The sequence below is a fragment of the Dermacentor andersoni genome, chromosome 1 (genome assembly GCF_023375885.2).
Source record: "Dermacentor andersoni chromosome 1, qqDerAnde1_hic_scaffold, whole genome shotgun sequence".
NCBI lineage: Eukaryota > Metazoa > Arthropoda > Arachnida > Ixodida > Ixodidae > Dermacentor > Dermacentor andersoni.
Genome location: NC_092814.1, coordinates 207,020,980 through 207,044,729, shown reverse-complemented (window position 1 = coordinate 207,044,729; position 23,750 = coordinate 207,020,980). Strand labels below are relative to the sequence as shown.

Genomic DNA, 23,750 nt, shown 5'->3' with positions numbered 1-23,750 from the left:
CGCAGTGTTCCATTTGCTTTTCTGTCTGCTGGTCGTGAGCTACATGCGGCAATTGTTCGCAAGCGCTGAGCAAGATGACACTTTTTATGCAGGCTACGCTAGAACGATTGGCGTAGCCGGAGGGGTACCAACCCCCCGAAATTTTTAGTTTGTATGTACATATATACACGCGCATATACAAACACGCATAAACGCACATATAAGGAGTAGGACTCCCCTCGATCCCTCGAAATAAAATCCTGACTACACAGTGGCAGCGTGTACAGGAGTGTTAGTCGAGATAAATGCTGCTTTAGTGTAAACAAGCCGAACCCACCTCGCATATCCTGCTCCCTTTCGGAGCTGGCCGGTCTCGTCCGTCCGCACGTCACCGCGTAAGAAGCTTTGCCACCTTCCGTGCAATTAGTGCAGTTTAGTGCGCTGCACCCCGTCATACTCGAATACAAGTTTCAAAATGATGTGTTTCGTACCACTTCACCAATGTTATTAACTTAATATCGTCGAACACCGTACCTGCAACCCCCCGAGTCGATGGGTGCAACGCACGCTCGACGGTCCGCTGATTGCAATTTCGATGGCACTGACAGAAACGAGTCGGTGTCGGGCCCGTAAAGTTGGCTTCGCAGCGGCGCAGTCGAACATTTGACGACATTTTTGTACCACGTGATAGCGCTCGGCGAATAGCGGTGCGAGCTGTGCAAGAAAAGTTATGCGCAACTCTGCTCCCTGCGGGAGCATACACAGGAAGACTAGGCTACCCTGCACTGGGGAAGGGGGAAAAGGGATTGAAAAAGGAGAAGGAAGAAAAGGTCACAGTTCGCACTGTTACACCCGAAACCGTTCATCACTGAGTCAGTTACAGGGGGGAATACAGGCTGATGCATTTCAAGAAACGCACCAGTGCCTTGCACATAGCAGACACAGGGCAAGGTTTTCGACGCAATTATGCACTGCAAATTACGATGGTCAAAACCATTCCACGTTGAAATTACGCAATCCTGAAAGGCTACAACACTTAGCAAACGGTTGCGCAAAGGAATCGAGTATACCCTTCCAATCGGAGTCTTACGCCATATCATTAAGAGTTGGTCACAAATGCGAAGATGATTGATTGACGTGGTTTCACATCCCACAGCAACGCTGGGGCTAGGAGAGCTGCGGATTAAATTTGACCACCTGAGGTTCTTTAACGTGCAGCAAAAGTATCGTACAGGTGCATTTTACAGCGAAGCTATATATGGCTAGGGTTCCATGCATTTATGTTCTCCGCGAGCAAAAGCTATCATCATCAATGGTTCATACCCCCGTATGCATTCATGCTCCCGTAAGCAAGCATAAAATGCAATGACTCATAGCCCCGTAAGGCAGAGACTACAAGCACTCAGCAAAATGAAGCGAACAGTGCTTTAATTATTTCTAATCATGCATACAATATACAGAACATCATGTCGAAAACTGTGATCATCAATGGCTCATACCCCCGTAAGCAAGCAAAAAATGCAATGACTCGTAGTCCCATAAGGTTCATGGTTACTCACTTTGCGTGAATTAGCTGCGATGACACTACCCCTGTTGTCGTTGTCGGTGATTTCAATGTGGATGTGTTGGTACCGAAAAGGGAGTGGTTTACGCGTTCAGTGTAGCAGACATATCCCTTGCGATGCCACACCGATTCGGCCCAACCGACCACCCAGCGACGTACGTGCATCGATTTGACATTGTCAAAGAATCTGCTTGCAGTTGCGAGTGAAATAATGACCACCGATCAAGACAATATATGAGTGTGCGTACCTTTACTCAAGATGACCATCCATCAAGACAATAAGTGAGCTCGTACCTTTGTTCAAAATCATGTGTCACCTCCGTGTCATGTGATAAACAGCTTCGCTGGTCAACCACCTTCACAGAGTGGAATGGTCATGATTTTTGCCCTTCTTCATTTGTTTATTTCTTTCTTTTGTGGTATTTATTACAATGAGTGAATAATGCATTTTGTCTGTGTTTAAAAAAATATTAACAATGATTTAATATCGATGCTGTTCCCGCCGGCGTTATCGTTCAATATATGCCGTACTGCCAATACATAATGTATTTGCAGGAGCTCGTAAAATGCAGATTCCTCTTCCACAAAAGCTTTCTTTTACAGATTACACACTGAAACTTTGCCAGTTAGGACACGGCTTCGTAAAAAAGGTATTTTCGTTTATTCTACTTGACTGTCGCCTGTTGTACTGTGCCTGAAACTATTGACCCCGCTACCTTCTCATTTTCGATGCATGTTTTTATTGCTGCATGTATAAATTGTACGCGCGAGATCTGGACGGCCACCAGCCATGGTGCACTACGTGACCTTAACGACGCTGCCGACCCAAGTCGTGCAACAAATAATACCAGCTCCTCGCGCGACGTATCAGGAAATTAACGGCAGCCCATTAATAATTCAAATGTCTGGTTTGTATCTTAACACAGGAGGTATAAACTGCTAAAGCAAAGAGCAGACGAACACCTTCTTGCATACATTCACGAGGTCAACGTGAAAGGTAATTGGAAAGGACAGCCGAAGAATCGCATAAAACCGCAGTTTCGAAAATTAAGTACGGGAAAAAACCGCCAGCGCAAACACCGGCCACAGACTCCCAGCACTGCACCGTCCCCCACGCAAAGCGCGGCCTCCACCTGCGGGGAGCGGGAGTTCAAGGCGCGGCTCGTGAGCGAGTATGCGACCACACCGGGGAGAGGAATAGCTCGTGCAGCGAATAAAGAAAGGCCCGCCTCAAGTGCATACGCTATACGTCTCCTGGAGGCGAAGGCCGTGAAGCGCCGACGAGAACCCCGAGGCGTGGCGGGAATGCACCCAAGGTACCAGTACGAAACCGCGAGTGATGACAGAGGCCACGGGCACTGCACCCATTGCTTTGCATATCGCGGGAGCCTGGAACACGCAGCACGCCGAATTCCCGTAGGCGAACAAGAATAGAGAACTCGGCGAGCTATAGATAACGCTCTTCGCGTAGCAGCGCAAAGAACGGGCACGAAAAGAAGGGGCGATACAAGCGCTTTGCCGCCCCTTTTTGTCACGTGCGTTCTCTTTTTTTTCACTACTACGTGATGATATTGTAAGCGCCTCATGTGGCTTTCCCGGGATTTCAGCTACGCGTTATTATACGTATGTTTCCTAAAGAGTAGAAACTCGGGATTTGTCCTCCAAAGCGCCATACTGAGGCCCGCGTGAAGCTGTGTGCTACTATGTAAGACTATATATGGGGGAGCTGTGTGCAATACTTGAGTTTGAGACCCCTATTTCCCATGGCTGCAGAGTTGCACATGTAATTACATCACTTGCGGCTGCACAGCTAGGACGAGCCAATGTGCGCATTTGCCGAGAGCTGTGGCCTGTCCTCCTCCACCACTGCTTCTGCGCAAACACATTCGACTTTTTGTCTTCACTGTATTTGTATTCTTTACTATACCAAACTGACCACGCGGCCAGGTATGTCGGTCATACAAAATATAAATATTGATTAGTTTACTTTCTTATTGGCAATTGGACCATGAGCTGCACAGTGTCACCATTTCACCCGCCAGAGCTGCTGGAAAGCCGACCATCGGCCTTAAGGTGTTATCAATCATTTAACAATATCACCATTTAACATAATTGAACAAATTGAACAAGACACGACTGGCCGATCGGGCCGTTCTGTCGTCGCTCTCAAGGTCACATGCTGAGACAGTGTGTGATTTGGAGATAATGTTTCTCAACCACATCAATCAGTGTTTCAATCAGCTGGCTAAAAAGAATCAACAACAACAACAACAATGAAAAAACGAATATAACCGTCTCGATCTCAGTACCTTGTGCACATACAGAAAGAAAACGATATCTTAATGTAATTACTTGTCAATAATTGCGGTTATTCTTCCAAGCAAATTTAAAAGTACACTAAACGAGTTTAGATGAGTAAACTCTTGTTTCAACACCTTTGTGCATTTAATTCGCCGGAGGAATGTTGATTGGTACCGGAGAAACAGGTCAAACTTCGCCTTATTTTGAATTCTATACCGAAACCTCAGCGAAGGTACCTCAATGTGACGTCACGTGTTTCAATGTATATTCTCAATCCGCGCGGCTATAGCGCCGAAACGATTAAAACCCCATCACATTTAAGATGCGATATGATCCTTCTTTACAAAATAAAAAACGAACAAAGGAGCCGGAGTAGACGCTGCCAGAATTAATCACGTCGCGGTGAGTTGGTGCGACAACTTCAAGGCAGCATCGCTACCTGTCTTTTTCTGCGTCTTTTCTAGCTGAACAAGCCTCCGCTCCCAATAGGAGTGGCTGTTTTTGTATTTTAGGAGCGCAATCCGCTTATATAGCTGAACATAATGATTCTCTTTAGATAGCATTTCTGTAGTTTGCCCTTTCTTATATACCGCCTCACTGATTTCGCTGCAGTCCGGCGAACGGCGCTAATGAGTCCTCGTAAAGCAGGCGAGCAGCCGTGACAGACAACGTTTTATCGACAGGCGTTTCTGTCAGCCGCTCTCCATGCGCGTGCGCTCACGGCTCACTGGGCCACGCAGTTACGCCATCAGAAAGAGACGAAACGAAGCCCTATCGGCGCACGAGCGCAGAGGCGCCGCCAGGTAGACGGATATACGGTTCGTTATCCCCCCCTCACCATAAGAGCGGCCCGCCAAAGACAGCTATAGAGCCATACGCGTATTCTGATGAGTCCCAGGCGCGAGTCATCTGCCCGCGCGCGCACGTACGTAACGCGGCAGGACAATGAACCCCGAGTCGAGCCTCAACCTCGTTATGCCAACGTGGCGGCGTGCAGCCCGACAAGGAGCGGCGGACCCGCCGAACATCGTCGCGGGGCCTGCGCCGAACAAGGTAGAGAGCCCCGCCGACAGGTTTCCTTTTCAAACGTCATCCGCGCTCGCGTGCGTGTTGCAGTCCCGAGCGGGCCGAAAGTCCACAAGGACGAGAAGGCGCAACGCTGAGCCCCCCCCCCCCCCCCCCCTGCACTTACGCACGCACGCACATATACGCAGACTCGCGTGCGCACTCACACGGGCGCACAGCTGGCTGAGGACGGACGCCATGGATGCGTCGCCGAGGCCCGTGCTGCGGGAGATCGAGGAATGTCCAAGGTTGCCCAACACACCGCGTCTCTCGCATGCACGAGCGGTACACATACGCCGACAGGCCCGTGCGGCTCCCTCGCGCGTGGCCATGGGCTGCAGGGGTGCGCACGCAATCGATCGCTGCTCGAGGCGCAAACGCCGAGTGATATTCATGGACAGCGAATGTGCGATGACTGCTTTTCCATGCGGCGTAAGTAAGCGCTCAACTAAATCAGGTACAAGTCCACGAAACTAGCAGTTCCTGCGAGCCAATTGAAACAAAGCAACAAAAAAAAACTGCCTCTTTATTCGTGCTTTCAGGCGCGTTAGAAACACGGCGAGGTAAAGGTGTATACGATATATATGCGATTATTATCGTCTTTCTTAGATGGGTGCTGCTACTGCTAGTGGCAGCCTTTACTACAGCAGTTAACTGAAAGTACGATATCGTATTATCGATAATTCACTGTTATTGTGTATGTGAGCGCGCGCTGAGGAACGTGTGCTTTCGGTAACGCCATTGAAGCTACCTGTTAGAAAATATTGCCGTCGGGGCGGCACTTTAGGCGTACGATCACACTCAAGCTTATTTATCGTTTCTTTTAAAGCGAAACTTTTCCTTTATTTTCTTTTTGCCTAGCCGTGACGAAGGCATGAGGAAGTTAGAAACTGAACCTCGCGGCAGATACTGCGGCACGCGTTGCACGGCAAGCATCTGCCGCGACGTGCCATATCAGTATTTGTGCCAACGTGCCTTTATTGAAATTTCGTCGCACGCTTCGTCACGGGGCGTTTTCGTCTGCCGTAGCAACGAGGCGCACTGGGTTTCGATATTGCCTGGATGGAACGTTGAAATTCAATTGTGAATATATCGAACGATATGCGATTTTCAAGATTAAAGAAAATTGGTGGAGGGGGAGAAACAATACACCCCCCCCCTCCCCCCCAAAAAAAAACTTGTCAATAGAAAACTATAGCTCTAAAGTTATAATACAAAAGTTAATTAACAAGTTTTTGTTCATTTATCTTATGAAACTTTCGTTGTTAGCGATGAAGTATGTCTGCCTCGCCTTGCAACACCTCTGCAAAAGACACCACGCTCGCTATACTTATAGCCGTCTTATAAAAAGATTTGCACAGTCCACAACATGCACCATGTATTATTCATGCAATAATAATAGTAATGTGGCAGCTAGCACTCCGTAACTTATAAAACAAATCACTGTGGCTGTCACGACGTAACAAACCGGGCTCGTCAGAGAAGATGCGCAGCCTCTTGTCGATGATCGAGCCAGCACTGCAACCCATCTGACTTGTCAGTTTCGCCATGTTGATTGTGTACCCATGCGCGAACGTGAGCGTTTCAGCATTGCGCTTTCTTCGGTTGAATGACGATTACAAGGACCTCCTACCGTCATAGACCTTCAATGTATAAGCGAATTGCTTTAACAATGATAAAAAAAGATACATTGGCTCAGCCAGAACATAAATATACGAGACGGCTGACGTCAGTTCTTGCGACAGGCGTGAATTTCTTCAGAACTCGTTGGAACCGCGCAGCTGGAGCTGAACGATGCGAGCATCCGTGCAATACGACGCCCATGTGTTCGTCACTTAGTTGGCCAATATCTTTTGGCAGGTATTGATACTTCTTGCTAGAGCCCGCTTGAAATCTCAAGAATGATATTTTATCGGGAGGCCCCATATTTTCCGCCATCCTTGCGTAGCGGCCTTTTCTTTGATATCGTAAGAAAAGCTTTTCGAGCATTAAAGTATTTAATTAGAAGAGAGAGATGCAAATGAGAGAAAGGCAAGCAGGTTAACCGGAGTTAAAACCTCTGGTTTGCTACCCAGCACTAAGGGAAGGGAAATGGGAAGTAAAGACGGAAAGAAGAGCGAGGACAAAAAGAAAGGCGTGGAAAAAAAAGGACGGGATCATGATAGTCTTTCTGATAGGCCACTGTCACGTGAAAAGGTGAACAAAGCCTTGACCGACTTTCGGTGCGACGACAGTTCATGTCGGCGTTCCAAGATTGTCTGTTCTGAAAGTGGCCTGTCGTCAAGGCGTGCCAACACGGCCGCTAGTGACACGGCGTTGCATGGAGGACAGTGGCAAAGTACATGCTTTATAGTCCCGTCGCCGCCGCAGTGACTGCAAGCTGCGCCCTCGTCCATACCGACTCGGAAGGCAAAAGATCTTGTCAAAGCGACAACAAGCCACAGTCGGCAAAGTACTGTTGTCTCGAGCCGAGAGAGTCCAGAGGGGGGTGGAAGTCGAAGGGACGGGTCCACTCGGTGCAAACGTGTGTTTCAAGCTTGGTGCGTTCCATAAAGTTTTTATGGCTTCATTTGAAAGCACACGAATTTTCATTGCTGCGTCTGTTTTTCGGAATGACATGGAGTCTTGCAAGCCCTTCTCATGTGCAGATCATGCTGCTACATCGGCCTATTCATTGCCCATTACGCCACAGTGGCTTGGAATCCCCTGTAACGTGATGTCGTGTCCTTGCTCGACGAGGTGGTGAAGCAGCAGTCTGATGTCTAGAACTAGTTGTTCGTGGGGCCCGCGGCGTAAGGCAGAAACCAAACTATAAAAGCAGCCTTGGAGTCACTGAACACGCTCCATTTATTGGGCAGTTCATCACAAATTACTCGAAGTGCACAACGAATAGCAGCAAGTTCCGCGGCAGTCGATGTAGTATGGTGAGATAGCCGAATCTTTGAGGTGGAGGTTTTTGCAGGTAAGATCACCGATCCTGCAGACCAATTCACCGTGGTTGAAGCGTCAGTATATAGATGGCGATTCTCGTCGTATGTCTCGTACAGCAAGAGCAGTGAAAGCGGCTTGAGTGTTGGGAACGAGAGTTGTGCTTTTGTTCGTATTCCTGGTGCCATTAGTCGAACTTTTGCTTGAGCCAAGCACCATGGGTGAAATGGAACTCTCGCTGGAGCTCTATAACCTGATGGAAGGTATGCACGATAGGGCAGGACTGTTTCACAAAAGGAGGCACGTGGTCGATCCTCTGGCAGTGAGGCTAGATGATGGGCAGGGGCTCGAGTAAGGTGTCTTACGTGTGCTCTCAGCGCTTCCATGACTATATGGGTCTTGGCTGGGAAATCGTGGGCAATGGCAATTGTTTCAGCTGTTGACGAGCATCGCGGCAATCCAAGACACACTCTAAATGCCTGAGCCTGGACACTTTCGAGTGTACGGATATTAGTTCTGCAGGTATTGGTCAGCACAGGCAAGCTGTATCGCAAGCACCCGGGAAAGAGCGACCTGTATAGTTGCATCATTGGATGTACTGACGTAACCCAGGCTTTTTCCCCCAAGAAAGTTGAACACATTAGAAACATCCGTCATACACTTCTTAAGGTAAGCCACATGAGGACTCCAGCAGAGGTCACGATCAATGATTACGCCTAAGAATCGGTGCGTCCTGACACAAGGCATGCTTTGACCGTCGATAGAGAGATCGTATGATCTCATTGGCTTTCAGCTAAACGCGACCAATGCGAATTTTTCTGGCGAGATCTTGAGGCCTTGTTCATTTAAGTACGCCGATGTTGACGTCGCCGCGTTTGGAAGCCTGGCGCGGACTTACGGCCGTGTCACACGATATGCCCAGACGCAGATGTCGTCGACATACATTGATATTTTGACCCTGTTCGGCAGTCATTTCACGAGACCAATGAGTACACGGTTGAAGAGCGTGGGACTCAAGACACTGCCTTGCGAAATTCTATGGTGCGTGTAATATTGTGAGGTTGGGCCAGCTTCAGTGTTAACAAATATAGTCCGCCTATGTAAATGACTGCGTGTACAACGATATCATTGACCGCCTAGTACCACCAAATTTAGTTAGAAAGAAAGCGTTTAAACAAGCGACGTAGTAACGGCTGCGCCCCAAGCAGCAGCCGCCAGAGAAAAACGTCCCCCCCCCCCCTCCCTCGCCTCACCCCCGTGCCTCGTTCGAGGCGACAGGAAAGGGCGCGCTTCTGGCCCGACTTCTCGCTCGCAGACGCGAGATTCAGCTGCATTCGCACGCTCACCGTCGCACGCTTTCACTCGCACATACAGCATACGGCCCGCGGCGACGATTTTATCGCCTTTGGACTTTATACGGAACCTCACGACGACGGCGACGCCGACGGCAGAAATGCGTCTTAAGTGTCCATATAATTGCTATCGCAATAAAACAAAAACAAAAAGCTGTGTTTTTTTTTCTTCTATGGCTAGTACAACTCACGAGCTGTCGCACTGCACCGCGTTTTAGACGCATAGACAAAAAGAACGCTGCGCACTGCATTCACCATTTTCGAATGCGGCGAACTGGAATGGATGTGAAAGATGATGGGGACGTCAAGCTTCGCACGGCAGTTGCTTAGTAAAGTCCGTGAAACTTGCCAAAGGCGGCGTCCTTTCAGACCAGTTTAGGCTTTATTAGCAAGTAATATCTGTTTCTGACGTTTCGAGGAGCCGGATACGTATCGAAGGATATGCTGATAACAGAGTTTCCTACAATAATTACTAGAGAAAAGTCTGGCGCTGCAATCGTTCAGCCACCATGGGAATGATGGGAAGTACATGGGTTTGTCTGATATTCGTGCTTGTGGACTCGTACGTTCTTGTGGCTTTGTTTATTACGCTTTTTATGCCATCATTGTGGTGAATTTCACAGCAGTCTATACTTTGAGAAGTGCAGAAGACGCTGCGAACACGCACAATCACTACTAACGGCAACGGTTCAGCTTGTCGAGGTGGCCAAATCGAAACACGCCGAGAGTCTCAAGGCACTGGCTTGCCCAGCCATAGATTCATAAGGGCTTTTTATGCCTGTTGTCAATGCCTACGTAAGGTAAGGTAAGGCGTAGCAGACACGAGACACAGGGAGCGTGCTTTATCGTTAATTGTGATACAGTGTGTATAGGTGGGCCAGCATTTGGAAAATTCTGCGCAAAAGAGTATTGCCATGTCTGACGCCATGTATGTCCAGAGTGCGGACACGTGTCAATGACTGACGAATATTTTGCTGCCTCCCCAAATGATGCAGATATTTTTCTTTTCATTTTTTTTCTCTTTTGTCTGTTCCTCCCTGCAGTGCAATCGTCCAGCTGATAGTCGGTGTTTGTGCTGTCCATTGTGTCGGCGCCTTTTACGCCTAACCTTCCAAACTATGACTCTCTTACCAACTTGCTCAGCTTTCTGTCGTTCCATATCTCTCCAGTCAAGATTGGATCTTATAAGTTTATCTGTTTTTATATATATATATATAATTAAAACAGCGTTACCGTGTCGCCGTTCCCCGCACGAACTATGCGACACCGTAAGCTGGTACCAAGCACACATAGGTTGCCTATCCAAACCGTGGTTTGTTGTGCATGGTGTCAAAAGTTTCCGAAGCTAAAGGGGCGCGCACTTCTTTCACACATTCAACTCTAGGCAGTAACGAGTTCGATTCAAATTCTTTTGGAAAGTAATACACGTGCCATAAAAGTAGAACGAGCACTCGCAAATGTGTCAAAAATATAATAATAATAAGCAGGTTTCAAAGATTTTCCCGGCTTTAAACTCATTTACAGCGACAGACCAAGCTCTCAGAGTGAATGCAACCTTCTTCACAATGATAGCGTCTTTATGATGCAAAGAATAATAAAATGAAATATACATAAAAGCTGGGTCGTATTCACGCACTTTTCACGGAAAGTAAGTGCGTTGCACGCCACAACAAGCATATATGGATACAGTACAGCAAGTAATTACAGCATGTTCAATTTAGTGCCCATTGAATGACACAGGAAAGACATGTAGCTCAGCATGTAATGGCAATTTGTAAAAAAGAAAAGTGAAATGAATGTAACATTGAAGCACAGTGCCTGTCAATTCACATTCAGTTCGAGTAAATGCTTTCGCAATAGAGGATTGTGCACGTACAAATAGTTAGTAATTCTCATCAATTCTTATTCATAAACGAATATTTTAAGGCGCCATATGCGCGCTTTTGTAGTTCAGTTGTTGGCCTTGTCCTCAGTATTTTTCTAGTGAGCACGCAATTCTACCACTTCGTTTTTTTTTCCGTTTTTTTTTTTTTTTTAATGTAGAGCATGATAAGTGCAGGGCCATTAAAGGTTCTCAATGCCTTCTTACGATTACGAGCAGGACCACGCTGCACTTTCGGTTCGGCCTATTTCATGTATAGAACACACTTTGTGTGAGCAATGCATAGGCTTCGTTACATTGCATAGGCTTCGTGTCAATGCATAGGCTTCGTGGCACAGCTAACTTTAGCCAGAGCTTAAAAGTATGCAAATGCAACGTAGCTGGACAGAACCAGGATAATGTTGTTTGCCGTCGCTTGGAGATACTCAATTTATTTCTTCATTCCGCCTAATTAGATAATTAGTCTTAATTATTTAATCAACTTCTCAAATATTATAATTTGATTAAACTCCAGATACAGCTTTCTGTTGCTCAATACGTGCTACATAAAAGTGTTTTACCGAGCGTCAAAGAAGCCGGCGAATGCACGCAAAATTGCCGTGCGACTGGCCGCTCGAGGCACTTTGCGTGTATTCGCGGGCTTCTTTAACGCTCGGAAAAAACGATTCCATGTAGCACGTGTCGAGCAACAGAAAGCTGTATCGGGGGTTTATCATGCCGCTCTACAATTTTCTAATTGAGACTTTTAATCTAGCTATAATATTTGAGAAGTTGATTGATTGATTAATTAATTAAGACTAAATATGTAATTTAGCTAAATGAAAAGAAATGTCTGAGTATCTCCAAGCGACGGCAAACCACATTACCTTTGTTTTGTCCCGCTACGTGGCATTTGCATACTTTTAAACTCTGGCTAAAGTTAGCTGGAACACCCTGTATAATAAAAGTCGTAATATATATAGTTTGCACTCGTGTCTTCTGGTGCTGGGCGGAATCGAAACCGCGTCACAACGTATTTTTGGGAGCCCCATCATGCACATAGTAAATTTGTTTTTCTCAGTTTGACATGGTGGATTGCTTAACCGTGCTCATGACGAAAGCTGCACAAAGAAAGACTCGCTACTGTTCTTTTTCTTTTTCGCGCGGAAGGCCCATCTTCGCCGCACTCATATACTCTCCGGCCGCGCGCGTGCTCAGTAGCGAATGTAGCAAGAACGACAGGGAATCGTAACGTGATCGTGTACACACATCGTATGCGCCGACGCTCGCCCGTCGCGACCCCGTTGCGAAAGCGCACATGGAACCCCGCGCGAAGAGCGCGGGATGGGGGGGCGGCAGGTGCGGCCGTGCAGTTAATCGGCATCGCGAGCAAACAAAAACGGGACGGCGGTGCACGAGAAAACTGGCAAAGGCCCGTCGCGAGGAAAGGCATCGCCGGGCGCTGCAGACGCGGAGCAGAGCAGCCGGCGCAACGATCCTGCGCCGCGGAGGAAGCGTATTAATGGCTGAGAAGGGTCGATCTCGCCGAGGGCATACGCGCACACACAAGCGCAGACGGAGGCTCGCGTCCAGCGCGCACCTCCGCCGGTGATGCGCGCACGCCGCGCCGCAGTAGGTCACTCCTCTCGGTCTGCTCAACGAGCGCGGCCTTACGCAAGAGGTCGTCTCCGTGGTCACCTCTCGCTCGGGGTCGGCCGAGCGTTTGTGTGCGTCTGTGTAGGTTGAACGTGTTGCACCCCTTGATCTATCGGCGGTGGCCAACGGAGTGTTGCCCCGCTTGAGACGTGATTTCCAGCGGACGGCGCGCGCCTCACGTGCGCCGCCTCGGGGCGTCCATGGGCGTCGTGATGCCGGCGGCCCCGGGCCTTCCCCTCTGCCGCGAGCTCCGGGGCTCGCCTAACCACCGCGACTGCGTGCTGCTGGCAGCCGCGACCCGCGCGCTAATTTTCCCCCACGCGCAGCAACGTGCCGCTGCACCAACCACCACCCGCTTAAACGCCGCCGCCACCACCGGACGCGGTAACGAGGCCACGAAACCGCGGGCTGAAGCGTGCGCGAAGAAGACCCCCTACACGCCAAGGCTGCCGACGCAGGTCGCGTTTAGGGGCTGTGCAAGCGCCGAGGCTGGGCGGACACGTAGTATATGCGTCAGCAGCGCCGAAAGCGCGTGCCCAATGCCCGCGCGCGTGTGACCGTGTCTGCGCTCGCGTCCGTCGTGTTTACACACGCGGAGTGTAATCGGCCGGTGGGCGCACAAGAATTTGAGCCGCCGCACTGCGCGACGAGGTTGCGTCACCAAAGCCCGCTCACAACCGTCGCCTCGATGTATCTGTTAAGGAAATGCCGCCGCGGTTTACGTGGTCAGAAGCAACCTTTGGATAAGGTACAGCTTAGGACGAATCTGTGCAACATTAGTTAGAGCTTTCAGCCCCTAAGCACTAGACGAGAAACTAAATAGGGAATATAGGGACGCAAGAACGCTGACTCTATATCCGCGTATCCGCATTTGGGCAAAAGCGAGGTGACTGCAGGGAAACAATAAATACTAGAGTCTCCAGAACTGTACCGTATGGCCACCAACACATAAGCCACCACGACCACCCGCAAGAGCAGGCTGCTCGTGTTGTAAGCTTTGAGCCAGGAAGAAGAATTCTAGTAGTAATTCGATTCATAGTTTACATCGAAAGAACGAGAGGGTGAGACCTGCGGAGAAAGTCGCATCCTATTGTCAGGCCTGAGAGAGAAGCCAGGGCCCGCATTCCACTATGCGGCGTACGCGCGCTTTTCGCAATAGTCATGGCGCCAGGTGTTCGCGATGCCGAACAAGACAATAGAGAAGGCGCTGTGAGATTATGTATGCAGTTGTTCAGTTGTTACGAACGACCCGCGAATGTGGTGCGCGAGGTCCAACCAGAAGGGAGAAAATAAGCACAGTGCGCGGTCGAGGATCGACGATAGACGTCCTCAGAAACAGAGTCGTTTCCTCGGGCGCCTTTTAAAACATTTATTTACGCACCTCAGTGCAAGCTGTTACTTATTAACGTCCAGCGCTAATAGTGGCAATCGGCGCTGGGCTCATTACAGCACGCTGCTGCGCGCAGCGACCATCAAGAAAAAAAGCTCTCGCACGAGATACGCAAGGCCGCGAGTCTTCCTTGACGCGATGCTCAAACGAAAATAACTGCGTGAGAGCCAAACCGCTGCCTTCCTATTAATTACCGCTCTGGAAGGTGAGCTCGCCATTTCTTCCATCACCGAGGCGAGCGTAATGACCCCATCCATCAGCGATCAATGCGGGCTGCACGTAACAAGCGGAAGAACCACCATTCGCCTTGACCGGCGCCTGAGACTGCTTCGTCGATTCAAGATGAGTGCGCGAAGCGAGAGAAAAATTCCACTTTGTTGAAATGCGCGCAGATTAAAGCGCAGATAGCCGCGTGATGAAATTTTTAGTTTTTCGCGTTACATTTTTTTTTTTGTCCTGTCTAGCGATCATTATTGCCACCCACCCTTCATTCATCTTCCCGAAGGGCAGAGAGGCATGTCGGCCAGAGCAAATAGCCTCCGGTCATCCTCAGTCTCTTTCCGCTTGCAAAAGACCACCCATCTTCTCCGCCATTTTCTTGTTGTTCCTCTCAACTGGACTGTCTCGCCTGTTGCTCTGTGCGCTTTGTACGCAGTCCATTTCTCGCTGTCATAAAAAAGAAGAAACAAAAAAGCATGAGACATGCAAATTCGCCGTAAATCCTCGGACGATACTTTAATAATTCCAGAAAAATTAAACTTAGTTGCACTCTAATTCCGTACGGAATTCAACGAGAGTGCGATACCTTCGTCTTGCAAGGACATATTAACGCAGGAATGCGCACGCAGCGTTTCACAACAACCGAGCGCAACAATTGCGCGTGTGAGTCTGCGCGTGAGGATAAAGCTATATTATTGATTCCCTGCAAAAACGAAAGATGTAGCAAGCAACGGTTTATACTACCGTTAAAACATAATATAAAGCCTTTTTCAAATGATGTGCAAACGCGTGCATTCTTTCAAATGAGCCTAAGAAATGCACTACACCATTTTTAGTCTGGTATTCTTTCAAAAAATCTGTCTTCATTCATTTGATGCAGAGGGGAAAATAATTGCACGAAAAAATGAACGCCTTTTTCTTATTTTGCTAGATTGCTTTTTTCAGTTCTTTTGCCGAAATGTACCAAACCACGCTACATACAAACTATAATTAGAGTATCTCGTTGAGACCAGTGTCTTTTAGAAAGGTTAAAGGGCAACTCCGCCGCTTTTTCTTGCCACATTAGGATAAATGGTGTTTCAAATCGCATAGATCGTTATAAAAAGCGTGTGGGCGGAGCGATTTGCTTAGAAACTCGTAAATAGCTTTAAATAATCAAAGCATCGAAGTACCGAAGCCGAAACTGAAGTGGCTATCTTAGAGAGCCACTTCGTATGGCATCATTTATGGCCTTTTTTATGACCCACGCAGAAGTGTAGCGTCGGTACAGCTTCCTCCTTCAAAGCACCTGCCGTGCTTTGATTTTCCGAACCCCAAAGCTTCCATCAATCCTAACTATAAGAAATTGAAGAAAATCACCGAAGCCATAGAATATCATGCACTATCCTACTACAATGCATGCACTGTGTGCTTTAGAGATATATATGAGCCGGCGTGATATCTACTGGCTCTACGTCGTGATTTATTGTTTCATTACGCAGATTAGTGGCGCGCTTACTGGTACTACTGCGTCGGTCAACATCCAGTGCTATAAAAATCGCCCATTCGACTTAGATTCGTGGGCACTAATTGCAGAGGCGTCGTCCTGGTGAAAGGTTGCGGCAAATACCGAGCAGTCGGCAGAAGTCGCTAAGGTTTGTAGGGTAATTAATGGCTACGTTAAAATACTCTATAGATGCTAGGTACAGGCCGAAAAATGGTCCTTGCAAAAGAAAGAAAAAGAAAGTGTTTCTGCAAAACGCCTGCTTGAAAGCACGGGACCACTCGTCGGTCATTGTACGTCGTCTTGTCGTGAAGATGCTGACTTCAGCAAGCACAGGTGAGCCAGTAAAAAAAAAAAAAAAAAAAAGAGAAAAGAAGGAAAAAACATACATTTGCAGGCGCGAGTCAGAATCACGCATGGCTGTCCTGAAAACTAACTTATACTGAATCTGAACAACTTTCAGTCCTGCCGTGTTACATAGGTGACCAGAGTGCCAAAGAGAATGCGCATCATAATGTTTCTTGAGATTAGTTGACCTCGAAAAAATCGCCGGAGTTGCCCATCAAATGCGTCTTAGTCCATATACCAATTACGTGTCGTATCTGAAAGCTTGAGCTTGAGCTTCTCTGATTATATATTCAGCGCGAACATTTCGTCGGTCTTTTACAATGTTATTCACATTGCATATGCAAGAGCAGACTAAGTAGGTTATTTACTCCCGCACACTGCTCGCAAGTTGCAGTGCCGATCTCATCAGCTTAACTTTAAAGAGGAAGTATTTCATATTGGCGACATTTAGCCGAATATGGTGCAAACATGCACGATCGCACCTACCAAGGTCCCACTGCGTTCAAAGACTCTCACATTGACTTGTAAGTTGCAAGTGGGTGTGTACTGTTCCTCCAGGTTGGACCACGTAGCACACCGGAAGCGCCAGACAAAAGAGAACGCCAAGAGCTGATCTGTCATCCCTAGGAAAAGGTATCCGGCGCTATCCCGAAGAGCTAGCTGTGGGCTGACCCAGCAGCGCAGTCAGCACGTATGCATTGTATACTGCTCCGCCGTGAGAATGCAGCCACTGAACAGCAGTTTTCCAGTCGTACTAGTTTCAAAAGTTCACTTCAAACTGCGTGCTCGCCTTCCCACAGATGGCTAACTGATTGATGTGCCACACCTGAGCGACAAGGCGAAATTCGTCGTCCCCAATCACCTGCTAAAAAAGTGCTTGAAATGGCTAATGTATGTGAAAAAAAAATTGTGAAAATGTCTTGATGTGGTTTTACTTACAGTGAGTGTCGTTATCTCAGTTTGTTGTTGCGCTCAAATAAGTGACGCTTTATATAGTATCGTTGTTGATAGGTAGCGCGATAGACATCAGACCCCAACCTTGTCTGTTAATGAGAGTGTGCGGGTTATTAAGTTTGGAGTATATCGGCCACTTCGCGACTGCTATGATTCAAGACCACCGGTGTTTAGAGGGGTTCTTTTTGTCCCAGAAAACGTCCTTCAAAATTACTAGGTTGAGCGATTGGTTTCCTTCTAAAGTAATGATGTCATACTTTACCGATGAACAATTAACTAGACCCGAGCAGATGTCGTCAAAATCTACAACGTCACGGCGAGCTGATGCGGAAAATTCAAGATGACGTCGCCCCCCATCCCCCTCCCCTCCCCCCTTAACTCGCTTCTTTAATCCTTTCCGGTTTAGCAAGCCTCCTCTTACGGCAAGAGCAGTCGTTTTGCTTTTTCATAACTGTACTTTATTGACAAGCTTTATGTTAGTATTCCTTTTTTAGTGTCCGTTTAAAACATAGCTCCTTTTCTCTCTCTCTCTCTTATGAATCTGAGCGAAATTTCTGTCGTACGTTCTCTTGGGTACTTACTCACGTACACCAAACGGCATGACTGAGAGTTGTGTAGTTTTTTCACAAATTAATTAATCAGATGAACGAGGAGACTCGTGACACACGCCCTCGATCGCGTAGTTTCACACTAAAACTGCTAGAGGGAACTCAGGCGCTTGTGTCTGCATCCGCAGTCAGTATTGTTCAGCCAGCGTCGGAATCGTGGGTAACTGAACCACACGGATTGGCCTAAACTTCGTACTTCTGGGAGGGTATTCTATTATATTTAAGTGTCCACCTAGTGGACATGTTCCATTTCGTTTACTGCTGGAGTTCTTATTAGCTGGGCTTGGGCATGAGTCAGAAAAAGACAGGTGCCGCCAGCCAATCAGCGCTTCAGCAGCAGACGAAATGGACAGGTCCACTATAGGTAGACACTTACAGAAAAGCCCTCCCTGCGTTTCGAGCGAACTTGTGAATTCTTAGGTTGAGTTTCTCCTCGCTAATTTTCCTTCTCAAGTTTGCTGTATGGCAATATTAATCTCTCAGTTAGCCTCTTCCACCACGAGACAATTATTCAGAACGTCTCAAACAAACATAATAGTTTAGAATACACACTGTGAACGTTAGTTACCAAATGTTCGTCCAGTTTTATTGCCACGCATAATGGAAATTGTGGAGACTTATTTGTGCCGGGGAAATCATGTGATCAAGCGGGTTAGTTGTGACATTAAAATAATTAACTGCTACCCTGCATTATCCTACACTGAATGTAAGGGAAAGGCTAAACAGAAAGAGAGAAATAGGAATAGAGTGAACACTGTGTGTGCTCGCTGCACTGCGTGCAGAGAAGTGATGTGACACCAAAGTCATGTTTCATAGCTAGTGACCTGCGTTGAAGTCATCTAGGATGGCCTCGTGGCTCAGTGTTCGTTAGCGGTATGTCGCAGTATGTCGTTAGAAGTACACCATGGCCTCCTTTACTTCTAGTGCGAATAGGAGGCTCGGGTGAGCCGTGGAACTTACTCGAGACTTCCAAGCACTGGATTACGAGCATCCAGCACTTGCACTGCACTCCGCGCTGACGGAGCATGCAACTTACTCAAGAGTAGGCGAAGGGTATTCATGTGGGACCAAAGCACCATAACTTGCCGGTCTTCTTCGGGCAATTTGTCGGGAGTCGGCGCTGTGGGCTTTACCACGGTGCGTTTTTGTATCCTTTGAAGTTGCTGTAACATCGGCTGTGGCATGTCGGCGGTGGCTTTGGTGGTGGCTTTGGGTGGTGGCTGCGGTGGTGGCTTCGGGTGTAGCTTCGGCCGTAGTTTCGGCTGTAGCTTCGGCTGTGGCAGTGGCTGTGGCTGTACCTTTGGTGATTCGCCACTTCTTGCACTCATAGGTACTGCGCCCCAGCCGCGGGCCAAGCTTCAGTATTGATGTTCTCCGGCACGACCTCGTCGGAGTTAGACTCGACTCCGCCAGACCTAAGGGGCAGAGGAGGAGGAATCGTCGGATGTGACGACTCTACACAGAGGTATCGGCGTCCTTTGAAGTCTGACGGCGTCTGGAGCATCGCTTTCTAACGGCCGCAACAGCTTCCCGACGAGACTAACGGTCTCTCGTCATCTGCTTCAAGACCACCTTTTTCCTTTTTCATTTTGCGGCAGTCCTTCGAGGGAGCATCATGGGACACAAGATAATTGGGGCATTTGAGAACCGTGGCGGCCCAGTAATTTGCAGCGTGGGGCTCAGCGCAGTGTGAGAAACCTCATGGCGCATGGCGCTCATGTGCTCTAGCTTTAGGTAATTACGTCATTTGAGTGGCCTTGGGAGAAATGTTCTCATGTGGTATCTGTAGTGACCCACCTTGACGTGTGAAGACAGAGGCTCGCCCTTGACAATTATTTGATGGAAATTATCTTCACACACTGGGATGTGCCGATGTGAGACACTTTAGTTATAGCGACGCCATCAACCGCTGGCTTCACTAGGATCGGCAAGTCAGCGCTGGAGATGGAGACATCCACGTCGTATATGACATCAGTAGTGGCACCACTGCTCACGGGCATATACGAGCGGACCTTCATGCCACGACGTTCCGTAAGTTTGCTAAAAGTACCCAGCGCAGTGTCATGTGCAACGACAATAGCCAAGACGTTTTTTCGTACGTGACGATTTCGCGTCATCACTTCAAGGAGCACCGAGATAGACTGTCTTTTGCGTTGCCTCATGTTGCCGACAGTGAGTTCTGGTACAAATTGAATGGTACTGACTGCGATACTCTGAGTTGATCCTACAGTCGGCGTGCTTGAAGAGAGGCCCTGCAGCACTGTAGAAATATTTACACCCTTAAGGGTGTCTTCTTGTCGCACGGGTAACACTCCTACCATTAGGGCCTTACAAAAATTTATAGAGGACGACAACGGAGCTCCAACTAGACGTGCGCTGACAAAAGACGTAGTTGAAAACTGTGTAATCATTCCAACAGCCTTGGGTGCACAGAAATATCCGACAGGAGAATTTTACAGGGATATAAATGATACTAAGGACGAACTAAGAAAATTAAGAATGTATGCGAAGCTTGCGACAACCGCGTCTGCTCGTGATTCCCGCTGAAAGGTAAAGTAATTGTATATTTATAAGCGGAACGATGGAAGCGACTGCTGCGAAGCAAAATTATTTACAGCCTTAGCTGCACATAAATTACGCTAAAGCGCTTCGCCCTCAGGGAAAAGCGCGAAATTTAGTAAGTTTTCATACCTGACAACATGTAGTCCATCTGGCTTAAAATGCCGCAAGCATACAACGTACCATTGTCGGCGTTATGAGCTCGCCTATTCGCAGTTTGTGGGCGCAGAGCTGCTTCCTCTTCGGCTCGCTTACATTAAGGAAACGATGGAATGATACCTCACGACTTTTCCATCTTGTGGATGCGCACAGCAGACCACAACAAGGCTCTCCAGATTTATTTTTGCACCACTGCTATGCAGACGTCCAAAGAGGGCTTGACGAACGACCGATCTACGCAGCAGACGCAGTTGTTTCGAAATTCGCTCGCACGGATCCTGGATAAAGTACTTCGCGGCTCGTCCGCGGTGCGACGTCTGTTTCGTAAAAAATCGTGATATATTCGAGGTCCTGTGCCACACTCATGAGAAACCGCGAAAAATTTACCCGATACTTTTTAAACGCTTCCCCATATTCGAGCTTATAGTACCTGACGCCACGCTGGCTCTACTGCGTCGGATTTGCTCTGTGGGGGCGTGCTCCTCGGTAACGACCACGCCGCCACACGTTAGCCGCCGCCGCCACTCGAAAACCGAGTTTCGGATTCCCCCATAAATCTGCCCAGTAACAATCGCTGGCGCTGCCCTTCAGTCGAAGCACTGACTCGGGCTTTAACGAACTCGCACAGCCACATTTATATTGCCGCCGACCCGGAGGGCTTGGTGTCCTCTCCAGAAAACACGGTTGCCTGTCGAGCACGAGAGGCGGCACTGGGCGCAGGAAGCGACGCGGGCGGGCCTGCGAATACCACGCGCTCCGCGGAGGCAGTGAAGGTTTGCCGTCGACAATAACACAGTGCGCCAGCGAATGACGCCCAGCGAAGCGCGTTCTCGGCGCATCTCCGACCATCGCGCGTGCGCTCACACAACTAGACACGCAGCGGAGCGCATTCTTTTTTTTTTTTTTTTTTCGTCTCTCCTGGAGTTATGGAGGACGTTTTCGCTACGCTCCGTTCTTTTCTTCGTCGTGGAATTCGTTAATGGCCGGTGATTTCTTCCTTTCTTTCTTTCTTTCTTTCTTTCTTTCTTTCTTTCTTTCTTCGTTTCTTTGTGGCGACTGCTGAATTCGCAGGCTGCAGCTACAAAGTGGTATAATAAATAGGGATATTTCATGTGATTTAGTCTTTTCTGGTACAAATTGTATGTTTCAACTAGCAAATTTGTATTCAGTGCCATCCGTGCATCTAAAAACTTCCTGCGCAGATTTTCTCAGCCTATCAACTTCTTTCGCCAATGACCGAGTGCATAATGGGGAGCTATATGGTACTTCAAACTTCTACATTCGTGTGACAAGAAGTGTTCGAAGCTTATATATATATATATATATATATATATATATATATATATATATATATATATATATATATATATATATATATATATATATATATCCCTTAAGAGTCAAGGCCAATTATATGCTTAGGTTACAGACTCCTATAACAAGCAGCAGAAAGGCCTAATCTCCGCGTGGCTCAAAGTGTTACAATTTGCGAAATTTTGAGACACGGAGCAATTTTGCAACTACAGTAATTTGTATTTTGATTTATCGAAGAGTAGTCATTCGGGCTTTTGTCATCTGTACTGAAAATTCGTTACAAAGTATTCGTATTTCTACTGTAATCATTAGACCTAAAAAAGTACAGCGTATCAAAGCATCACCTCGGCTATCAGCAAAGAGAAATGCCATAGTGGAGGCTCCGCGGTTAAACTCTAACAACTTGAGATATTGCAACGCGCGGTCATATCCAAGTTATGGATCGCCTATTGTTTAGCCCATATATATGAGAACGCAGCTCCCACAGCGGGAAAAGTAATCCGCAGCCTTCTACTCAAGTAGGAGAATGTCGTAAACACTGAGTCACTGCAGCAAGTAAAAGTATTTTATTAGAGTATCACATCGTGGGGGCCTCGCGTGAGAAAGGATTGTGAATAGTTCTCGCCGCCATTTGAAAGCCACGATGCGTACAACTTCCTAATAATTAACTGATACGCTTTAACATTCCAGACTAGTACAAAGGTCGTGAAACAACCTCGTAGAGGTGTCAGAGGCAGTTGATATGACGCCATATAGCGTCTCGATGGTGAAAAAAAATCTCAGGATTGTATACAACACTTTCGCATCGCCTGTAATTCACGCGATCCATCATCTTGAAAAATACAGCGCGACCTGGCGGCAACAAAAAATGCGGACGCAAAGAACAAACACGACGTTGGCTTGCAATTGTATGTTTAATAAACACCGGCACACATAGACGAAAACCCTGAGTTCTCGTGAAATGGGTTACTTACATGCGTGATCACTATCGTGAGACCACTGCGGGGACATGAGGGTAGCAAAGTTCATTACTTATGATTCTTATCGCCGCTTGTAAGAGGTGGTAGAGCTTTAGCAGAAATATAATGAATATAATAAATGCTCTCTGACGACGAGCGCCCCAAAATCTGGCTTGCAGCTAGGCTTCGGGATCGAGTGCAAGGTAAGCTGAACGCGCACGTAGGCCTGCGATGCTGACTCATACCACGGACAGAACGGGACGTGGCTCAGCCACTGAATGAAGACGTCAACGCGGAAGCAGCGGGCTGTAGGTACTGGAGGCGCTATTCGGTGCCAGTGAGCCACGCTACATTCGGCAGTGTGCGAAGTGTGAATTCACTTTCAAATAAGGAGACACAAGTCCCTTTCATATATACATATATGCAGCATCTGTATTTGCATGCACATAAACCTGACAGATTAATATCCTATGATGGTATTACTATTTACCTTGTCGTCGTTGTTGTTGTTCGAAACATAAACACCGTTTAAGAGAAATAGAAAAGTATTCTAACGATTGTCTCCTGAAAACCATGCGCACCGTGCCCGCCTGCTTGAAGAAGAGAGAGAGAGAGAGAAAGAAAGAACAGAAAGACAGAGAAAGAAGGAAGACACACTCCATCACGCACAAACTGTAGGGGAGCATTACAGAATGAGAGTAGACAGTTGCGGCTGAGATTTCCACAAGAGCCTTGTGGGCCTCGTGTCAGTGGCGTAGCCGGGGGGTGGCACACCGGACATGTACCCCCTTCCCTCTTCCCTCCCGTCCCTGGTCAAGTGAGCGAGCACCCCTCCTCGAAAAAAACTGCTGGCTACGCCACTCACTGCTTCGTATTGGAGTGAAAGTTTGACCCTTTGGGAACAAAAAGTCAAGCCCCGTGAAGGAAATGTTAAGAAAATTAACGCGCCGGGAACTGCTTGCGAGTTCGATTCCAGCCCTGAAGGAATTAAAAAGGAATTAACAAGCGGGAAATTTCTAGCAGAAGCGGCACATCTAGTCCCCGCAATCAC

At 47.8% G+C, this 23,750-nt stretch overlaps 1 pseudogene; it reads left to right on the top strand.

Annotated features, from left to right (window-relative positions):
• Positions 1–23,415, top strand: part of LOC140218473 (uncharacterized) — an 80,448-nt pseudogene extending 57,033 nt beyond the window's left edge.
• Positions 23,416–23,750: the final 335 nt, after the last annotated feature.